The following is a 24,163-nucleotide window of genomic DNA, read 5'->3' as shown; positions in this document are numbered from 1 at the left end:
ACCCGCTGAGGCCCGTCTGGTGCTACTAAGCCCTCACGGCCTCGGCGACCGTGCTGCAACACTGGCTGCAAATGAACTTTCTGCTGCCCCCTGCTGTCTCAACCATACGACCAAGGGCAATACACGCTACATATACCTACGGCCCACTCTCCAATAACACCCCCCACAACTGGGGGTACAAGACAGTTGAACCGCCGGGCAGAATAGCAGCTCATCAGAGGTGCACTCCTTTGAACGTCGGGGGCTAAGCTCGCAGCTCGGTCCCCCATTCCTTTTCTTTGTGCAGGTGGGGCAGGAGAGGATAGTAAAAACCTGGCACTACCCAGGGGCCATTGCCTGTACTGTGAGGGCGTTGCTTCGTTGGAACCCCAGAATTGGCCGCTCAGACCCTGAACAGAGAAGGCTCACTTTTGACCACGCTGGCACTGCCGGAACCCGGTTTTGCCAGTCTGATTTTGAAGAGGTTCATAGCAGTGACACTGCGGAGGCCTCCGTGTGACATATCCGCAGTAATGACTAAACTAAGGGCTGGCTTTGGTGGCATGGAAGCACGGTTTAACACACTGGCGGGCCGCATGGACAAGATAGGTGAGCAGATGGACAGATTGTATTGATGGCGCAGAGGAAAGAATCTCCAGCCTGGAAGATAACACCACAATTCTACAAAAACGCCTAGATAAAATGGAGTGGATAATGAAACAGGTAGCAATCAAAAATAAAGATTTGGAGGCCCGCTCCAGATGGAACAATATCCACATCTCTGGTATAGCAGAAACTGCCAACATGGGACGACCAGAGGACTTTGTGAAGCGACTCCTAACTAACATCATCAAATGCTCTAGCTTCTCGGCGACGTTTGCGGTAGAGCGGACGCATCGCTCCTTGGGGCAGCGTCCCCCTGAAGGTGCACCTCCTAGATATCTTATAGCCCACCTCCTCAATTATAGACACAGCTATATCATGTCCTGGATGGTCTGGGAAAAGGGGCCCTTGCAGCAGCAGGGCTCAAACACCTCTATGTTCCCAGATTTCACACCAACTATTCAAGAAGCTAGGAGGAAATACGACAACGTGAAAAATACACTTTGCAAGCAAGGGCTTCGTTATTCCATGATCAAACCGGCTCGCTTAAGGGTGGGACACGAGGGGCGTGTTAAGATTCTTGATACCCCACCTGCTGCAGAGTCTTTCTGTAAATCTATCTATGCTGGATACCCTACAACCAGTGGCTGTGACGGATCCGGGAGATGTGAGAGCCCTACATTGACTTCTCGAGATGAAGCTATGTGAAACGGCCTGGCTCTATTTTGAGAAATGGGAGATGTTGAAGATATAGACACGTGTGCCGGACACTGTTGCTCACGATATTGCACCGAGCCAAAGTTCACGTATCCTACAACGGTAACCACACTATACTAGCGTATATAACTGTTCTTTTTGGGACTGCCGATGTCCGTGTTGTCACCACGCCTTCGTGGTGTTTGCCAACTCTTACTACTTGGGGTTATGATATTTTTTTTCTTACTGGTTAAATGGGATTCGCGTGATGTTCTTAAATCTCTTGTGGGTGAGGGGGGAACTGGTAGATGGTAACTTCATTGAGTTTGAAAGGTTAACTGATGATGGACATCACGTTTTTATACACAATGCCCTCATTGCCACATACGGCTCGGGCTTAAGGCCTGAGATGCAGCTCTATCAATCTGCTATATAGTATAACTAAAACAACTGACTTATCAGTCATCGCATGGAACACACTTGGCATCAATAACCAGCAAAAAGGGAAGCAAGTACTGTCCTGCTTAATAGACACTCCATTAAAATTGCCTTTCTCCAGGAGACACATCTTTTCCAGCTCTCTGAGCACACCTTCGTCAAGAATTGGGGCACACACCGCTATTTTTCATGTTATAGCTCACACTCCTGAGGTACCTGTATTCTAATCCACAGAACAATACCATTCCTCTGTCATTCGCACTACTCAGAACCAGGAGGCCGATATTTGTTTTTGCAGGGAACACTCGGGGACTAAAGCATTTTGTTTGTTAACATTTATGCTCCAAACACTGATGACCTCGATTTTTTTCAGAGACCTCCACACCCGACTGTATGGTTTCGAAGTGAACCATCAAATAATAGACGGGGAACTTAATATGCCACACCCCTTGTGAACTGACTCCATTAGCACACAACCAACAGATAAACCTCGGGCTAGGGAGGTATTTAGGCATATCTTTCATACTTATGCACTATATGACATATGGCGGATCCATCACCCCACTACTCCCTGCTTCACATTTTACTCGGCACCCTCACAGTTTGGTTATGGTTAGATTAGTGGTTCCTGTCGGCCACTGCCCACGCATGGGTGTCTGTGGCCACCATGCTCTCACTGACACTTTCGGACCACAACCCTGTCCTTTTGAAACTCCGGATCCCACATGGCTGTTGCCTTGAATACCTTGGCGATTCCATTGCGATGCGCTCTGGGACCAGGGGTTCCATAGTGAACTGCAAAGCTCCATCCTTGAATACTTTGAGATTAACGCTGGAACTGTGTCCGCACAGGTCACCCTGTGGGAGGCCTTCAGGGCATATGTCTGGGGGAGGGGAGAGTTATGTATTTCCAAGCATGTGGGTATCCTAAGGGATATCTGCACGCAACTCGGCTGAGTACAGGGGAAAATACAGGACCTGGAGCTTGAGGCAATAGCTGACAGAGATCACCAGTTGCATAAATGGGTGGAGCTCCTGGCCAAATACTGGGACTTAGTAAAGAGAGAAATAGCATACATGGGCAAACATGCTCAAGTGCATCGATATGGAGAGGGAGAGAAACCAGGTCTCACCGTTGCACGTATACTGCGCTCCAATTGATCACTTAACTATGTGGTGGAGCTCCGAACTAAGGACAGGGAGACTGTCACAGGTGAGGAGCGCATTATGGCTAGATTCATATTACCAGGATTTTACGCTTTATGTACCTCATATGACCCCGATGCAACATCTTCATATCTTGCAGACATCGCAATGGTATAGCTTCCAGACATATCAACAAAGAGGGGGAACCGTGATAGGGCTGTTTTTAACGGGGTCCAGTGTAAAAGCCCAATAGAACTGTAATAATGGTTCTGTCGGACCGAAATACACAGTAGTATAGTATTTCAATTGTGCTATTTACAAACATCCGTCCCTATATAGGGTATACAGACCGTGGTACATATACCAGTATAACCAAACACACTGACCACAAAGAAAATTCAAGTAAAATTTTACTCATATACTTTTATATTCTCTGTATTGTATTCAATTGTTAGTTTTGCTGTCCCAAAACAAACATAAAACATAAAAATACAAATTCTGTGCAAGGCTGATACACATTAAAACAACATATAGAAATGTCAATTCACAAACTTATTGGCGGAGACAACTATATATGCAATAATCCACTAGGTACATCAATTAATTCTTGGGTCCTAGGGGATTTTGTATAGTTGGTTCATAAAAGAAGGAATTGCGTCGACGTTTGTTGTTTTTGGACAGCAAAAGTAACAATTGAATACAATGCATATAAATACACGGTTTCACAAGTAAAATAGAAGCTTATAAAGGGAAAGGGGTGTGACTGAGTGGTAAGAAGGCTTCTGTGTACAACAAACGACCACAATACAATATGTTCAGATCATCAGTCAGTCCTCTAGAACAATACTAAGGGTCTGTGAAGGTGGTTCATTTGTAGACTGTGTTGACGATGTTTCAACCCCACGAGCAATGAGGGGGTCTCAGGAGGACCTTATGATATGGAACATCTGGAACACCTGGATTAAAGTGATAAGGAAAAATGACTTGAACTGACAACACAGCAACAAGGGGGGTTAATAGCTCAGTTGGCGCTTATTTGAAAAATACCTGAGTGGTGCCATCGGACTGCCAATGTGCTCAATGGAAAACACCAGCGGATTGAAGTGGCTCAAGACTGGATGAGAAAGAGAAGGAAAAGGAATACTCACAGTGGGGCCCGGCCGGGCCCTGTTAGTAAGAGAGAGACAATCAACGGTTGAGTATAGAAATTACATTGGATGATGAACTCGGATATACATGATTATCGGAAGTACGTACCTGCGGCGACGAGGGATAGCAGTCCTGGTTGGTCTTTGGCTGCTTTTCTCTTTGATATACGTAGGGATACTTTTTCCCGTGCCTTAAATTATATATTTATATATTGAATAGGTTATGTGTCCCACCTTCCCGTCCTGATGAAGACCCGCAGCAAGAATAATACTCCTACCTGCACATATGAGGGTCGAAACGTCGAAAATTATCCGTCTTTAAACGTCAACTCCACGCCCTATTGTTTTCATTTATTGAACTTTGTGGAGTATGCTCATTTGCAATGTTTGTTTGAACCTGATGGTCATGGTCTCTGTACACAACGTGTAACATGGACAAATGCGATACATGTGTTGATTACACTGGTTTATAAGAATCTTTCTTCTTTCACTATATCCTCACACAATCACCCACTTCTTTCCCCCCCCCTTTTTCCCTTATTCGGGGCACTGTGAAACCACTAACTTATTGTCTGGATAACCTGTATATTTTATATACATTCCCATTGTGATTAAAATAATGTGGGCAAAATTATTGTTTATTTGATTTAATTTCATATTTTGTACTATTGTCTCTATGCAACTGGGACCCCTTCCTTTCACCACTTAGACAGCCCAGGTCCCAGTGACTTTAGCTGGGTCTAACCCCCCTGTTAATACCATGTCAGGGGGGGGGGCAGATCTGCCAGGGGGGGGCGCAGATCTGCCATGTCAGGGCGGCCGCAGATGTCAGGGGTTGTGAGGACGGAGGGCGGTGAGGCGTCTCTCCCCGCTGGAGATTCCGCAATGAGTCAGTTGCCAGAGCGCGTGCACTTCTCACTAATTAGGAAGCTGAGCCAAAAGGCCCCTATGGAGTGACGTGCCACTGGCCATTGCGGTGTGGGGATGGCACCAATTCTATATGGAACCCAGAATGAAGGAAGCATAGAAAAGTGAGTAGAGTTTATAGTAAAAAGTCTTGAGCCATAAGACAATATTTGTATAAGAGAGATTTGTTTGGATAGACGCAGATATGGTAGAATAGCATGGGTGAAGCGAGGGGGCATTATGTAAAATAAAAACAACAGAAACACTGTGTTTTGTTGTAGATTACAAAACATATATATGTATAAAACATCATCATATAGTTTTCATATGATGATGACAGCCAGTGTGTTTGTGTAATCACAATTTTGCATATTTCACATATTTAGGTGTGTTTGTTCATAAGCAGGTTGTATAGAGTTACTATTTGCTGTGCTTCTCAGATGGTGAATCTTCCACTACAATATTGTCTTCACAGCCTGTGAGCAGAGACGGCTTATGTTGCTGTTGTCATAATTTACATATCGCACGGGGGTGGCTAAGCCAGCAATGGAGTCGGACGTGCTTGAGTACAGCTCCGTCACAGGCTTCCCTCTCTGGCCACATATCTCCGTATCCATGCATCTGCAGGGGCTGCTGACATCCGTGAATACTCTATGGGTATTCATATACCTCAGCCCATTATATCATGGGAGGTCTTCTCTCTGGCACTACTTAAGAAATTTCCACGTATTACACGAAAAACTAAAAAAGGAACGAGGTAATAACAACTAGCGAAATCAGGAATCGAAAATCAGCACGTAACAGCGCCTTAAGACAGGCACGCAGGCACCCAGGGGAATACCATAATCAAAACAATTTTAAGCAAGCTCAAAAAGCTCTCAGAAATGCAATATTCATCGAGAAAAACAAACGATCTGAGCAGTTCTGGTTAAAATTGATACACGCAAGCAAAAATGATAATTCAAAGTCCTTTTGGTCACTTGTTAACTCTAAAATAGACAAACAAGGAGGACAATGAAGCAATAACATCTCTGAAACCGATTGGGTATCCTACCTAACATTTCATCTTGATGAACCAGAAAAAGAAGCCCTACTGGTCAGATCATTAGCCATGGCTTTACAACCTAAAATACGCCAATCATCAGGCATAATGGATGTGAAGACACCAGGAATCAACACCGAATTATACATAAGGGAACCAACGACAACTGATATGAAATCTCCGCCCCAGTCCATAGAAACATCGAAGATGTCCTGACAACCTTAGAAATATTCATAGAAAAAATAGCCCGAACTATAACAAAGGGCCGCTCAGACGGAGCACCTGGGCCAAACAGTTTACCCCAGTCTCTGTTCAAACAGGACATAGAATTCTGGGCAAACAAGTTGGCACCTCTTTTTTCCTATTGTCGGATTAACTCGGTTTTACCAGAATCATGGCAAGGAGCCATTATACCTCCAATCTACAAAGGCGGTAAGAGATCGGACCCGAAAAACTATAGGATGATTACCCTATTGGATGTGGAATCAAAATACTATGCTAAACTGCTGCTTCACGATCTGGCAGCCTGGGCCGATGAAAAACACCTCATACCCTTCAATCAGACAGGATTCGTGCAAAAATCAGGTACCATAACAAACTTGCTCGCAATCTCTGTTCTGTTAGATAAAGTGTCCTCCTCAAGAACGTTGATGCATGGCTGTTTTGTCGATTTCAAGGCCGCCTTCGACCGCTTTCCCAGAAACAGATTATGGCTCAAATTGCAGAAATGGGGAATCCCACCAACGTTACTCCAAGCCTTAATCACGCTACACTCCAACACATGGATTCGTATAAAACTTGGGGATGGATCACACATTTCAAGGAAAATACAAACAACCAGTGGAGTAAAACAGGTGTGTGTGCTGGTGCCCCTACTCTTTAACCTCTTCATCTCCGATCTGTCAGAGTTACTTGTCAACTCCCATCCTCCAAAACTGGCCGGGACAAGAGTCAGTACGCGGCGACCTGGTACTGTTCAGTCACACCAGGGTGGGCCTGCAGAGACTTCTTGATCAGCTGTCCCTATACACCATCGAAAACGGTGTGGAACTGAATCTAACTAAGACAAAGGCAATCACCTTTGGGCAAAGGAAATATCAAGTTGGCGGATGGCAATTCAATGGCAAAAACGTTTACAGAGCACACTCTTATAAGTACCTGGGGGTTCACCTGGACAGAAGGGGAACATTCTCTAAACATAGAGATGAGGTGGAAGCCAACGCCCTGACTATCCAAGTGGCTTTTAAGACCCTTGCAAGACATCTGTCAGGCCCCAGTCTAACCCCACTTATAACTGTAATGAAGGCAAACATCATCAATTTCCTCACCTACAGCCAGGAGATCATGCAAGGGAAAGACAACAGTTGCGTGAACAAAGTAATAATTAGAGTATTTAAACAGGTACTGGGCCTACCTAAGTCCTCCTCCCCAGCTCAAGTGCGTCTTGAATTTGGCTTTCAAGACCACCAAGCAATAGGGCATGGAGCGTACATTAGGCTGTGTAACAAGCTGCGCAACGCCAGAGAGGGAAGTCTGGAGGCCCTTTTGTGGCTGGAGATCTCAGCCGGCCAAATCGGTTGCTCATATCGGCATTACTTGCAGGATTCCCTGCAACTCCTTGATATAGAAGAAATCTGGACTTCTAATCCACTGCAGCAGGTACTTAAAACCCACATCAAAAGAAATGTCCGTCTCTGGTCTTTCCATTCTGACAGAGCTCAACTGGTTCAACGTAAGCATGCCTGGACAGTTGTTTTTTTTTTTGTTTTGTTTTGTTTTTTGTCCTCATCAAGCAAAAGATATTAGAGTATGGAGGAGTCAGGGGCCCCACTTCTTTAATTTATTCGGCCCTTGGTTATTCGAGGTGTTCCTTTTACCTTATCCTTCGGGGGCCTCCTTTTGTCCATCTCTTAGCACATGATTTTCGGAGGGAGGGGAGCTAGTCATTTTGACTACTCAATTCAAGACTACCTTGAAATCAGTGGTGCCTTTGCTTTAATCATTGGACCCCCTATCAGTTCCCAATATATATTTTTCCCAAATGTACCAGAACCTATTCTTATTCTTGCTCTGCCTTCCCTGTTTATCCACTTTATGTACCCTTAGGATGGAGTTTAACCAATCTGAGTGTCTTGGTGGTGAGTTTTTTCAACCATTTTATACATATTTCCCTCCTAGCTAAAAGGATTAGTAAGAATAGGATATTTTCTTGCCCTTTAGACAGTATGAGATTGTGTGCATATTTACAAATCCCAAAAATAATTAGTTAATCGCTTACCTCTATGGGCTGTTCTATGACCTCGGAAAGCGTCTTACCAATCAGGTCCCAGTATTCTGCCAGCAGTGGACATTCTCGGAACATGTGCAGATCATCCGCTCTTTCCATACCACATTTTGGACATTTCTTTACTGTGCTGTTTTTGAATTTTGACAGTTTTTTTGGAGTCCAATAAACTCTATGTATTGTGAACAGATGATTCTTCTTGAGCGGAGCAGATTTTATCACTCTAGCTGCAATAATATTCGAGGCTTACCAAAGGTTCCCAATTGGACGATTTAGCATAGAGTTACCCCAGATGTTTTGCGGGACTTTATATTCTTCTTCTCCAGATCTTATCAAGGCCCAGTACCAAAATGATATCTCCTTCTTAAAGGGTGCTGTGTTTAAAGTCTTTTGTTCAATATCATCATCCCTTTGAAAGTTTTCTTTTACTCCTTTAAGCCAACTTGTTAATTGATAATATTTTAATCTTGATAACGTCCCCTAGGTCTCTCTGTCAAGGGTCTCCCACTCTGTAATCTTATTTCCTTTTATCAACTGGCCCCGATATATTATGTTGGCTTCTTTTAGTGGGTTGATTAAGCTATCTTTTAAACACTCTGGTGTTCCTGGAGAATCCCAAATTGGGGAGTATTTGCTATAGTACGGTATTCCTAAAGTAGTTCTTATATCATACCATATTCTTACTGCTGATCTTATCGTCTTCAACTTGATTTTTTTTTTTTATTTGGGATGGCCAAATTTGTATAGATAGTGGTTATTTCCTGGTCCAATTATTGCTTTCCAAAACTCAGGCCATTCATCACTTTTGCCTAGTAAAAATCTTATATTTTTAAATTGGAACGCTTTATAATATTCCAATAGATCCGGGCTGGCTATTCCTCCTTGTAGCTTGTGTCTTCTCAGTTTTTTCCAACTGATCCTTACTCCTTTTGACCCCCATATGAAACTGGATATTTCCCCTTGTAGTTTTTTAATCTCCGCTTTTTTAAACTCCGATGGAAGAGAATTAAATAAATATGTGCACTTCGGTAATACTGTCATTTTTACTAGGTTTGATTTTCCTAGGAAAGATAAGCGTAGACCTGACCAGGCCTTTAGAAGTCTTCTGATTTCCTTGTGTACTCTTTTGAAGTTTAAGCTTGCTATTTCTTCAATATTCTTACTATACTCAACTCCAAGATACTTTATTTTGGTCTTCACTAAAGGATTTCCAGACGCGATGTTCCATTCCCTTATTTCTGATTTAGATTTATTTACTTGGTACCCTGAAACTGCTCCAAAGTCACTTATGATCTTCTCTATTTTTGGAAGGGAGTTATTTAAGTCCCCGGTGAATAACATCAGATCATCTGCAAATAGTGCAACTTTTTTTATCCCATCCTTGAAATTTAAAGGGTATAATCTCTTCTTCCCGTCTTAGGAGGCATGCTAGAGGTTCTATGTAAAAATTAAATAATAATGGGGACAGGGGACATCCTTGCCTAGTTCCTCTCTTGATGTGCACAATATCAGTAAGTTTCTCGTTAACCAATATTTTAGCCGTTGGACTCTTGTAGATGTTTTTTACAGCTGTCTCGAAGTTATTTCCCAGGTTAAATTTTGCTAGTGTGTTGCTAAGAAAAGGCCAACTGACCCGATCAAACGCTTTGGCAGCATCGAATGTTATAACTGCCAAAGGTACATGGTTTTGGGTTGCAATATCTATGGTGGCGATAAATTCATGAGACAACTTGGTGATCTGTCTACCCTTAATAAAACCCTTTTGATTTGGGTGGATTAGGGACCCTGCCACTGCCCCCAGCCTTCTTGCTAATATTTGCGTGTATATTTTGTAGTCGCTGTTTAGAAGGGATATGGGTCTATAGGACTCATATTTAGTGGGGTCCTTTCCTGGTTTTAACAGTATACTTACTATCGCTTCATTCCATGATTTGGGAAGCTCTCCATTAATCAAGAAAATTTCGTTAAGAAGGTTTGTAAAAGGGGTCAGAACATTCTTTTGGAGTACCTGATATAGTTCATTTGGTAAAGAATCTGGGCCGGCAGCCTTCCCTCTTTTTAGTGATTTTATTGTATCTGCAACTTCCTTCTCACTTATTCTTAGATTCAATTGCTTTCTTTTTTCCGGGGATGCTTCAGGAATCTCTATCCTTTCGAGCAGGCTTTGTATCTGGTCTTCATCACAAGTACTTTCTTCCGTGTATAGCTCTGAAAATAATTCTGCAAATTCCTTTCTTATTTCCTTGTTTTCAGAGACACATCCAGTTTGACCTTCTCTGTGTATTTTATTAACGTGATTCCTAGTTCGCTCTGTTCTTGCTTTCCAGGCGAGAATTTTCCCACATCCTTCACCGTATTCGTATTTAGAAAGTTTGCCGACCTCCCATCTTTCTTTTACTATTGTTTCCAGATATTCAGACATTTCCAATTTCTTTATTCTTACTTTTTCTCTTAATTCTTCACTTTCCTGATCATTCGTGGCCTTTTTTAATTCTCCATTGAGATCCAGTAAGTCCCTTTCGATATTTTGTATAAAGACTCTTTTCTCTCTATTTTTATGGGCCGTTATACTATTGATATTCCCCCTCATATAGGCTTTAAAAGCATCCCACGTTACTTGTTTGGAGGTTCCTTCTTTATTCAATAAAAAGAATTGCTGTGTTTCCTCTTCTAGTTTAGCCACACTTGCTTCGTCTAAGAATATTCTCTTATCCACGGTCCATCTTTGTTGCATTTGAACCTTTGATATCACCAAGTTCAATTGTACTGCGGAATGGTCAGACAAATGTTCTGGGATGTGTTCCACCTTACTTGTGTATTCCGCAAGATTATAACTAAGAAGGAAAAAGTCAATTCTGGATTCGTGGCCTAGCCTCTTGTTCTTAAAGGTGAATTTATGTTCTTTGTCCCCCTTCGCTTTCCAGATATCTATTATCTCTAGATCCTTCATGTAGATTCCGACCCACTCTCTCATTTTCTGAGTTGATGGTAGTTTCCCTATCGGGTATCTGTCCTCTTTTGGATTTAATAAGATGCTAAAATCACCTCCCATTATTATAGGAGTATGTACTGTGAGTAAGTGGGCATATAAATCTTGTATTGGTTCCGGATCATCCACATTTGGACCATAATATCCCACTATTGTATATTGATTATTGAGTACTTTAGCCGTCACACTTGCCCATCTCCCTTTCTTGTCGACTTCTGATCTCTCTATTATTACTTTAAGGGATTTCTTGAATATAATCGCCACACCTTTAATGTTGCAGTTTTGATTTGTGCAGATGCAGTGATCTATCCAACTTTGCTTTTTCTTTATTGGATCCCATTCTTCTTTTGTTAGATGCGTTTCTTGGATTATTAATATCTCACAATCAATGTTTTTTAAATATTCTAAAATTCTTGCTCTTCGATTTCTTAGTCGCAGCCCATTTACATTCCAGGTCAAAATATTACGTTTTTTCTCCTTCCCTCTTATATTTGTTCTACTCATTTTTAACCATGGTTTTGACGGCCTCTGAATTCTCTCTTGGCTTGTTGTGAGGACTTCGTTTTTTTTCCCCTTTTTGCTCCCCACCCGGTGAAACTTCTTTTTTTTTACATTTTATTTTTGGTGAGTATTTCCAAGCTGGTTGCCCCCCCCCCCCCCCCCCATGGAGAAGCCTCCCTCTTCTTTCTTCCTTTGGGCTCAATTGCCCTTGCTTCGAGCTCCCCCTCTCAACTTGTGTACTTTGAGTTAATGCTCCTTTTGCTTCCCACATTTGATTATTATTACGCATCTATCGAGTGTTTTTTAGCCTCCATTTTTTAATTTTAGAGTGAACCAACACTGTTTGTGAGTACTAGATTGGGCATCTTCTTCCTGCTGGACCTTTATTTGTTCCATTAGTCTTTCCACCTCCTTTGGATCCTTAACATTAAACATCTTGTTCCGCCACATGATCCTCAAAGATGCTGGAAAACGCATTTGAACATTTGCGCCAAGCGACTTAAGTTGTGGCATAAATTGGCCTAGCTCCCACTGTCTATCTTGTGTGGCTTTTGAGATATCTGATCTAATGATACAGTCCACTGAACCAGCTTTTAGTGAGAAACGGCGCGGCAGCCAGATATCGCGGTCAAAGGCAGCAGGGGGAGTCCGGAGCTGCAAGTGACAGGGTGAGTCGAGTGGCAGACGGTTGTGAGAGGGTGGAGGTTAGGTGATCGTTCCAGCAACCTCTGGCGCTACATCAGCCCACACTAGCCCACTCTAGCCTCTGCAGCTCCATCTGCCTACCCCACAGCACAGCTCTGCACTTAAACGTCCACCCCACATTCCAGAACAGCCCTCGACAGCCAGCCAGCTTCACAGCATGCTATGCTAAGTAGGTGAAGACGGCCCAGAACCTGCCCAGAACCTGCCCAAAACCTGAGAGTCGGTTCGACCCCCAGGAGTTGGAAATTGTGATCAGTACCACCTGGGCGTGTCGGGACACTTGAGGTTGAAGTGCTCCAAGCAAACCACGGGTTTCACCATTCCGCAGTCTGTATCCGGGCCCCGGACTGTCTTCCCGCCATGGGAACGCCAAAACAACATTAAAAGAGCCAAAAACCCCATAAAAACCCAACAAAAGTAGCAGTTGCCGGGGTTCTTGCCCCCTTTTATGAGCCAGCAAATAAGGGAGGAAGTGGTTCAATCCGGCTCCCACACCAGCACATTCATACCAAGTTGGCAGCAAGTAGTAACACAAGCTCCAGACATTGAAAGGCCTGCTCACGGACACTGAAAGGGGCAGGTCTCTACTTCATCAATCGAGCCACAAGGAATACCTGTGATTAAGCAGCCAGCCTGACCCCAGAGCAGGCCAAAAAAAGATCGCAAAGTGCTGTTTTTTTTTGGGGGGGGAAATGAGATCAGGGAAAACGCGCCAACCTGTGGAAAACAAAAAAGCGAGGAAAAAACCAAGGAAGCAAATTGTGGATGTAACACCGCAATCGGAAATAGGGATCCGGCAAAACTCAAGGGACAGGTTGGTTTCAGCACCAACTCCAGAACAATTATTACCCTGCAGACGGAAAACCGGGCTTTTAAAATTCTTTTACTTAAAGGATCCAATGGCAGAGATTTATGCACCAACAGTTGAGGCCTGCAAGCTCCCAAGCCCTATTGCGCCTCAGAACGCCAATTCCCCACGGGCCAAAAGTCCGCAGGACCGGACAAATGACCCTACTGGGTATTCGTCGCCTACAGCGTGTGTGGCTCATCCAGCTAAGGGTAAACAGGAACTAGTAACTGCCCAGGTGCATCACTCCACCACCTCGATAGTGATAAACGAGAACATGGGAGGCGGAGTTAACAAGGCCTCCATTGATGGCTCCCCTCCAAAGGACATTCGTCTGATTCAGAGCAAATGTGCCCCAATCACGGAGTTGGTTGAAGCTAATGACCATACAAAGGCACTCAAAGGCTGCCAGGAGAGAATCACTGGTCATGGAAACTTTTTCAACTCATCTGGTCATGAAGGGGATCCATGGTTAAAACCCTTGTTTTTATCAAACGATTCCCAACTCGAGGATCTTACCGAGAGAATAACAAAGTACATTGACTCTCAAGGGAGAGCCCCACGATCAGAACAGGGGTTCGAGGATTGCCACGCAAGCCCAGGCATGATGGTGTCAACCCCCCGTTGCTATGTAGGGAAAAATGACCATGGACAACCCTCTGTTGATAACCGTATCATCACGTCACCAAACCAATTCCACAATAATCAGGATGCTCCAATCTCAATTTCATCGGGATGCACTTCGGATGCAGAACCTAAGGACCCAAGCAAGTTCGAAAAAGACCAGGCATCCACACCATGGTTTCAAGCCTTGTTGAGCACTCTAGACCAAGCCATAAGGGTGCTAAATTATCAATCAAATAAAATGGAGGTTCAGATTGACCTTATTTCATTAGTGGCGGGTCACATTTCGGGGATAAACGCAAAACTGGATTCCCTGGCCTCGCTGCTAACAAATGGGGGAAAATCAGAGGCTATCACCAGCCTATGTAAACAACAATGCAGTTGTGGATGTGGAACAATACTTGAAAAATTAGCAAGCCTGCCGGCCATCCTGATGGATATCCTAGGAGAGGTAAAACAATCCCGCAGCAATACCCAAGAGAAAGAAAATAATCTTAACCAGGACAACTCATTAATGGTCATGAGTAAGCACGAAAAAGGCGTCATAAAAACAACAGATCAAGACCGATCATCAAAGAAAGCGGGTTCAGGGAACACAGTCTTAGTCATTAAAGACACCCTGCCCTCCCAAAAATCCTTTATTGAGGACAAGCCCACAAGGAGGCAAAGGCAAAAAGCAAGAAAGGCCAGGCTTAAGTATAAAAGGCAACCGAACACAGACTTGGGTAACCTCTTTCCCATATTCAAAACTGAAAGTCTCCAGGTTAACAAATCAAAATCTCCAATTGACTTATTGGAGGGAGAGAAGAGTTATACCAATTCAGTTGACAAATCAATCACACTAAATTCACCAAGGAATGGTCGCACCATCCAAGGAATTAAAAATCTTCCCACCCAGTCAATAGGAAAGACGGGCTCAGCGCCAAATACAGGTCTCAACTCTCACAGAGAAATAAGTTTGGACCAGCAACAGGAAGGGCAGGAGCAGCGGCAAGTAAAATCAAAACCCTTACAACCGGCGGGATTTGGTGGTGGCAATCAAGTTGATCTTGCACCAGTTCCGACAAACAAAAGTAATGATAAGAAATGTACACCTAAGATGAGCCCTCATCAGGGCACGACAGTCAGAAAAGAGCAGGCTACAAGTCCAACAGTCGAAAGAAATCCATACGAAGCATCTGGGGAATCAGCAGGTCCAGGTCCCAAAATCGCAATAACCCCCTTGCAAGTTACAGTACTCGAAAAGGAACGCAAATGCTCGCTTCAACAAAGGACGGCACACACAGATCTAATAAAGTCAATAAATGCAGGACCAATACACAAAACAATAAGCTCAGCGGATGGAGCACCTGAAGCACATGGACAACAATTGACCGACAAGATGGGCACGATCATTCAAGCTAACAACCAGTCATTTTTCAACGTGGATCAAAGAGCAAAGGAGCTCGCCCAACGGTTAGATCAGTTTGAGTTCAAATTAACCTTCATCCCGGAATATCCAACTAAGGGGCCACAGGATATCCTCAATCGAGGCAACCTGTTAAAATTATTCAAAGAAACATCTTCCCTAAAAGAGATAAATTCACAGGACCTGCATGCTGTTGAATTTCAACTAAACAAAAAGAACTCGGATATTGAGGAAACCGTTACTACCTGGGCCTCAAAAGACTTAACGGAAAAGATATACTCGGCAAGATCTCAGTTTGAACTATGGGGCATTTCTATCATAAAACATACGCGCCCAAGGTATCCCTACCCCTTGCAAAACAGTACCTGCATTCAAAAAAAGGGAAAGGTAAATACAGGACGCCCAATCACCTGTCTACGAGGTGCCCGGGCCACCTCTCCTGTTTTTTCTAGGTCATCCTCGTCAGACATCCCGCAAGCACCCGGTCATTACATCTCTGACATAACAGACTGGTCTTGGATACCCATGGTCCTGAGCAACAAATCTACCTAACCCTGACTCAAACTCGGGAATGTATAATAAGAGGCCCCCTCAGAACGCAAAAAAGCTGAGAAGCGTTTCAGTCTGCTCATGGAACGTGCACGGCTTCCAAGAAATGGCGCAGGATCATGTAACGCTGGGTTTTTTTCAACAACAAGACATAATTTTAATCCAGGAGTCATGGAAACTAATACCAACTTCAATCCCTGGTTTTAAAGAACTCCATATTTTTGCGGAACGCCTCTCAGCTTTTGGGCATCCTCGTGGTGGTTTATCGACTTACATAGCCCAAAGATATAATTGGTTATCAGAAGAGCTGGATGTGGGTTTAAATTGGGTTCAAGTGACTAGAATTTCACATTCTTCGCCATCCGGGACGCAATTGTGGCAACTCATTATATTCAATGTCTATATCCACCCAGACAGAAAATCACAAAAGGAGAAACACACAAGTTTACTGGCATTAATTAAAGCAATGCAAAGATCCTATTCACATTGTCCGCTGTTTATTTCCGGGGATTTCAACAGTGTCCTTACCGGTAAAAATACGGAGATGGCAAAGAGGTCAATAAGTAGCCGTGGAACAATTCTAGCGGCCAGTCTAAAAGAAGCTGGTCTGTCAATCCTGAACGGCAACATAAAGGGGGACAGGCCTGCAGGCGTCACTTATTTGAGTGGCAGGGTTAACTCCACAATTGACTACACTATTGTAAGTGACGAACTACTTCCCGACATTAATCAATTCAAAATAGTACCTCGAGTGGAAAGTGATCACCTTCCCCAAATAACAAGTTTGAACATCGCACCCACCAATGCGCCAATAATGACCTCCCTTCTACACCATGCTTTTAAGTTTAATCTAAAAAAAACTAAAATGGCGTGGTGAAGGGTTGGGCAGAATTGAGGCCTACGTGAAAGCCCAGCTGGTCAAACTAGGGATACAAAAAGAGGAAGATCGAGTTTCAAACTGGGAGAACATGATACGGGATCTACTGCAAAAGTTTCCAGCAAGGTCGGGGATCCAGAGTAATGCCAATTGTAAGAAGGAGCCCTGGTTTAATATGGACTTAAGAGCTAAAAAAAGAAAGGTTGCAAAGGAGGTACGAGTACTGGCCATTCAAAAAAATAATATATCGGGGACAGCGACAAACAAATCCAAACTAAGGGAAGCCCGGAGCATCTATAGAAAGGCCGTGAGGGTCGCAAAGGCCGAGTACAAAGAAAACATTTGGAACAAACTCCTAATTGCGGGAAAACATCCTAACAGTCGTGACTTCTGGGGAATCATAAATGATCTAAATCAAAGAACTAATCTCCATCAGGAAGCAGGAGTCGGAGCGGACATTTGGGTCCGTCATGTGCAATCTTTATACAAAGAAACAGAGCAAGTCTCTGAGAAAAGTTTACGGGCCATACAGGAAGTCGAGGATAAACAAAATGGAACTAATTATAAGGAAAGACCAGAGTCCAAGGAAGTCTCAAAGGGGGAAATTGAGCTGGCCGATTTAATCAACAAAAAAGAATTAAAATCGATTATATCAAAATTGAAGTCAGAAGGAGCTGCAGGCCCGAACGGGCTGCCAAATGCTATTTTTAAGCAGGATCCAGATATGTGGCTAGAGACTTTAACTCGTTTATTTAACTACATATACAAACAAGCAGACGTTCCCACATCTTGGAAAGGAAATATTATTCACCCGATATTCAAGCACGGAGATCATCGTAATCCAACAAATTATAGACTGATATCTTTAATTGACGTGGAGGCTAAGCTCTACGCCTCCTGCTTACTACTTGAGCTACAGGCCTGGGTAGGAGTAACCAAGAAAATTCCCAAATACCAAACTGGCTTCAGGCAAGGAATGGGGACAATAACAAACTTAACTTGCCTGTCACTCCTAATGGACAACGCAGTAGCCAAGGGAACCCGGCTGTATGCCTGCTTTATTGACATCAAGTCTGCTTTTGACAGGGTGAACAGAGAGAGCTTGTGGGATAAATTAAAATGCTGGGGCCTCCCAAATCAACTCTTGCAAGCGATAATAGCCTTATACCGGAACACCTGGGCAAGAGTGAAACTGGGCAATGGGGGCAGTACAACCATGAGCATTCCTACGCATCAAGGTTTAAAACAAGGATGTGTACTAGCCCCCACCCTGTTTAACCTTTTTCTCTCTGACCTCTCAAGTGTGTTGGAATCGGCTGAAAATCACCCCCCATTATTGGCTAACAATCCAATATATTTTTTGCAATATGCAGATGATATAGTTCTGTTGAGTAAAACACCTATCGGTCTACAACGAGCCATTAATAAATTGTCATCTTACTTGGATCGGGAACGGCTGGAATTAAATAAAGACAAAACAAAAGTGGTACGCCTAGTAGATCCGCAAAAACTTAAGTACAAATGGACGGTGAAGGGGGACATAGTGGAAGAACAAAATTCATACAAATACCTGGGAATAATAATATCAAAAGGTGGAAATCACAAGGAGCACAAAGCAGCAATTCAAGCAAAAGCCCAATCTTTGATCTTTGCCTACCGATCTTTAAAAGGAAATATGGACTGCCCAAACCACAAGCACCTATTAAAAGTCATGACAGCTCAAATTTTGCCCAGCTTATCCTATGGTCTAGTTACTTGGTGTGGTAAGGAGGCCGATTTTCTGAACGACCTACAGATTAAAATCTATAAAGCGGTTTTCAATCTCCCAAAATCCGCCTCGGTTTCTCAAGTCAGGCTGGAATTTGGACTGCAAAATCAGTATTTCCGGAGCATGAGTGGCTTCGTAAAAATCTGTAACAAACTTCGATCTGCAGACCCAGATACAATGGACTGGATGAGCTGGGAAGAAATCAAACAACGGGCGGAGACCGATTCTGGAAATACATGGGGGAAGTACCTGAAACTGTGCGTAGAAAAGCTGAACCTGGAACCAGCCTGGAAAGCTGGGACAGACAAATCAACCCTAAGCAGACTAGCCAACGGGGCAGCGAAAAAGAAATCCTTTTTGGAGGATATTCCCTCGCAAATCGTCGTCATGGCTGGACCATTATTAACTCTTTCACAATACTAAAACCTCATGCATATCTTACATCCCACTTCAATGGCCATTTAAAAAAAGCTTTCACAAACTATAGGATGGGCATGCATGTCTCAAAAGACTTATTACCCTCTTGGAAACATTCCTATCAGTCGGAGCAATGTCGACTCTGTGGGTATAAATATGAAACTTTAGCCCATCTTTTTTATGTATGTCCGGCACTGATAGGACAGAGACGACAACATTTGAAATCCATTTTTAAAGAGATGAACATTCGCTCATGCAGACAGGCAGTTACAAGCTGGCTGGGAGGTTCCTCCTCAATTTTGATTTGCCGGGGAGTTAAATTTATGGCGGAGGCTAGTAAACGCTTAAGAGAATGTGAGCAGGGGGAACACCGTGACGAAAGCCTATCAGGGAAACCCTAACTCCAGGGTCTCATACTGGGAAAAGAAAAAGAGACCCGGAGATAGACTGATTAATGTCAGAGGAAGCTCCTCCTATTGCTTTCTAATTCGCATCACTTTTAAGGTTATTTTAATCTTGAGAAGTAGCAATTTAAGAAATGTTAGCAATCTGCTCTGTTATTTTATCATGTGAATTTGTAATAATTTTAATTAATTATGCAATAAATCTTTGACATGATACAAGTCCAATCGTCTTTGAAGAATGATGTTGCTTTTAGACCCTCACTCAAGATTTTCTCCTTAAGCGCGTAAATCAGGAAATTAACCAATATTTTCCTTGGATTTTTCCTTTGGTTGCTTTTCCTGAAGGGATCGCGATGGATCCTTTGTATGTCTTCGGCTAATTTTACTGTTTTGGTCCAGGGTATCAGTTCTTCCAGGAGCCGAATAGTAAACCCTTTTATATCATCCCCTTCCAAACCTTCTGGGATGTTTAAAATTTTAAGGTTATTTCTTCGGGCGTGGTTCTCTAAGGACTCCATTCTCTCACTTATCTCTGATTCTTTGATTTTCAATTTGGTTATTTCTTTACGATTATCTTCTGTTTTTTTCTTTAGACCTTCTACTTCCCCTTCCACATGCGTTACTCTTTCTGTCAAAGCGTTTCACATGTCTCCTGGATCTTGATCTGATTCCGTTCGGAGGTCGCAAATTTGTCCCTTAGCTCCCTCATCATCTCTCCCATCTCCCCTAATATTTTTTTTGCTTGAGATCCTCCTGTGTCATCTGGAGTTTTGCTTTTATCCTTTGATTTAGTTGGTTCCGATTCTGGAACGATGCTGGAGGGGGATATTTGAGTTTGAATTTGTGTATTTTTTTATACCTGGTCTCTCCCTGTAGTCTCTTGTTTATCAAAGTTCTCCAAAACCTGGTACTGATTACTGATTGGGACTCCATAGCTTTCTATGCTTGGTTTTTCTGCCATCTTTACCTCCTTTTGTGTGGTATCTTCTCTTTGAGAGTCTCTGGATCTCTTTTCACTCCCCTCACTCAGACCCTTCTTCTCTTGTACCTTGAAATATAGAGGAAGGGAAGGGGTAATTTTTTGCAAACTTGTCCCACCTGGCTTAGTCAAGCTAAGCCGTGCTGCGTTTGACAGTGGTACAGTGTTTTTTTTCCTTCCTTTAGCAGTCTTAGTTGTTTTGCAAGGCTTGCTTTTACCTCTGCCTTCATCTTTATTCTCTTCCTTGGATATATCTGCTGGTTTCAGGTCTTCAGTTTTGGTTGTATCTTTAACCTTAACCCCCTGATAGCCACCCTTCAAACTTCTCAGGCTGTAACCTCGTCCTGTGGACCTTCCCTCCGTTAGGGTAATCTTTACTGGAGGGGACACCTTAAGCTTATCCAGTTTGCTTGTGAGAGATGCTCTATGCAGCTTACTTTCTCTGCTTTCTGGCTTACTGCACGCTTCCTCTGACTTGGCCTTAAGGCCCCTCTCCGCACCCCCAGACCTCAAAATAACACAAAAAAAGTTTTTCCTGGAGTCTTTATTTGGTGCACTGCTTTCCTGGAACCCTCTTTTATACTGTTTTGTATAGGGACTATGCTATAGTCTGAAATTATGCCTCCCTCTCCTCTGGTTGGAACATGATGTGGGACACGGTGTGCCGTTTTAATGTTTATTAATCGAGCCTGAGCCGCTTTTGCCCACATTAAAGGTGAGTTCCTCTTGAAACTGACTCCCTTGTTGTTTTGGTCAGGGTGTTTGCTTTCAGTCTCCTCCAGTGCTACACCCGCAGGCTCCTTCCTCTAGCCGCGGCGCTGTGACAAATTCCTCCCTGGGCTCCAGCCACCTTGCCTCCCCTGTCACCTCCTTGCTCCACAACCCTTGTCTCTATCCCCGGAAATCGACCCAGCGCCTCCACGACAATCCTCCACGTCGACTCGGCAACCGGTCCGCCTCTGTGCACCACGCTCGGCGCACGGTGCTCCACGTAGCCACAGAGAGACACCAATCGCCGAAACCGCAAAACAGAGGGGAGAGAGAGAAAACGAGTAAGAGTCCGCAGCAAACCTGCAACAGTGCCCACAGTAAGTTCACAGTAGATATAACTCCATAACGAGTCGTTGCTGACGTCCAGCTCCTTCAACGCCACATCACGTAGACCCACTCACCATGTCTGCATACCTGGTAGTTTTTTGGACGCTACGTAGATGGCCGCTTTCCCAAAATCGATTGTGTTAAAGTACCCGGCATATCCCAAATTGCCGCATAATTTACACAGTCTCTGCTCCTTTTCTGCTCGGCACCGGTTTGCTGGTTCTACTTCGGTTCTGCCTCTGTGGGAAGTACTACATACAAATGCTGGGAGACGGGGGAGCTCACGACTAGACTGCTTAGTCAGCCGCCATCTTCTCCCTCCTGGACAGTTGTATCAGGATTCAAGCCAGGGACTATGGTACCACATCTGTCATGTACCTACTCATTGCAGTGGAAAAAAATATTTTTGGCCCTTAGAATGGGTGAGTGGCCATTTCTGTATCACTTCCCGGGCTGGCGATGTGCAAACTTGAATGTAACGTGCAGAGGCTGCGGGAACAGTACAGAAACAATTGAACATGTGGTATGTCTTTGTGTTGCAGCCCAAGATGACCGAAGGAAATTGTTAAAGGGCGAAGGGAACAAACTTGGCATTCACACAAGCTGTTAGGCTATTCTTGCATCAATGAACCCGGATAATCCACAGCTTAACATCAGGTTCACCAAGTTTGTTACAGCAACAGCAAGGACATTTATTAACAGCGAGACTCTGCAAGCCATTAACAGTTAATCATTAAAAAAAAACAGACAAAGCCCTATGCCATGTTGTACTCTCACCCGATTTCTACAATCCTTTGTATTATTCAAAAACAGCTGATAATGGCTCCGGCATATGGATTGACCCGTTTTTCCCGGGAATCCTTTGAAATGCTGTATGCAGGGGGCTCATTACATAAATGGACTGTAACCCCAGGAATCCCATCATAAACCCCGAACTATACTACTAAAGTCATTAAACGTTGCTTTTATAAGCAAATGTCTGCATTTGATCCGATTAGATGGAAAAACTAGAAAGGATAATTAAGGTTTACAACCACTTTTATTAATAGGCTATTAGGATTTTAAATTGTTTTTTTCTAATGAATTTTATCTGTTATTCCCATTGTGATGATATAAATGTAAATATTTTAACTATTCATGACATACGTTTTATAGTGATCACCTGTGGAGAAGTGTGGCTCAATGGTTAGAGCAGGCAGACCTCGATGCAGAGCTCTGGCCAGGGACCAGGGTTCGATTCCTGCCCCGGCGGGTCTCGGGCTCATTAATTCCCCTGACTGGATATTCTCGCCTCAGTGCCTATTCTGATCATGGGTCCCACGCTGCAACTCTGGGCAATAGCTTGCTTAGTCTCCACAACGGCCCCCACAATGCGAGGGATGCCTGGTCTGCACCATGGGGGTGCCCAGGAGTGGACACTTCACAGGGAAAGCCAGGAAGGGTTCCCTTGCGGTATTCGTACAAGCGCTGGGAAACCCACTGCTGGTAGCTGTGCGCTATACAAGTACAAAAACATTTACATGTTCACTATTGTAATGATTTTTATTAATCAAACAATAAAGTAACTACTACTACTCCGGGAGCTGACCTGGCGCTCTGGCGATGTGAGCGGCTGTAGCGGACCGGGGAATCCGTTGCGCGCCTCCCCAACTCTGAGGCCGCCCGGCGAGTTGCCATTGCCCCAGGGGACGACGCCTACGCTGTGCCGGGGATTCGCTCCACCCACTAGGCCGAGTTGTGTGGCAGTTCGCTGCGGTAACGTTGCATGCATCTGTTGCGATTGAGACCGGCTGCAACTAAAGTGCCACTGGCCGTGGGGACTATCAGAGAAGAGAAGCCGCCCCAGTACGAGCTCTCTTCTCCCCCCCCTAAGACAAAAGCACGGACTCACTCGGGCTGCCGGGATCCGGCCCAGTTCCTAGGCTGCCAAAAACTTCAGAACCGCACCAAATTGATGGACTGCGCCTCTGCTAAGCATGGGCGAATTTTGCGAATCTCGCGTTCGCGAATTTTGCGGATTTGCGAACTCGCAATCCGCAAAATCCGCGAATTCTCGCGAATTTGCGGATTTTTTTTTTTTGTGTTTGCGCGGGTTCTGCCAGTTCGCGAGGGTTTTGTACAATGTCGCAAATTGCGAACTTACCTGTCGGGTCGCAAGTTTCGCGAACTTGTTGTTTCTACGTGTCCAGCCTGTTTGGGACACTCTTCTTCATCACTGCCACTCTCTGTCACCACTGCCACTCTCTGACTACTCATGCCACCCTCTGGCCCACCCATGCCACCCTCTGTTTCATCACAGCACCCTCTGGTTGTCCAGTCAGTGTACATTATTGTGGCAACGCAAGCACACCTTCCCTGCCTCAAGTGACCTGAATTAATTTGGGGCTGATTAATGTGTCACAGAATATTTTTTTAGCTGGCACCTGCTTCCTTAGTGCTTCCTGATTAGTGAACTTTTGCACTTGCTAAGTGCTTTCATTGTTGCAAAATTAGTTACAACACCTGCCCTGCCCCAACTGACAATAATGAATTAGGGGCTGATTAATGGATTTGAACTGCCAGCCTGGCTCCTGCTTGTCTCCCTTAGCTGTAATTCAGGACCTTTGTGGCATATGTGTAACTATTCTGAGGTTCAGAGCAGGGTCACATAATAGTTGCAACTGGCAACTGAACTCTGGAGGGGCCCCTCAGCAAGCACTACAGGAAATGGCTACTAATGATGAGCCTGAACTTTTGAACCTGGTAAGTAGTTTCA

This window comes from Lissotriton helveticus, chromosome 6 (genome assembly GCF_964261635.1).
Source record: "Lissotriton helveticus chromosome 6, aLisHel1.1, whole genome shotgun sequence".
Taxonomy (NCBI): Eukaryota; Metazoa; Chordata; class Amphibia; order Caudata; family Salamandridae; genus Lissotriton; species Lissotriton helveticus.
This window is presented reverse-complemented; position numbering follows the sequence as displayed.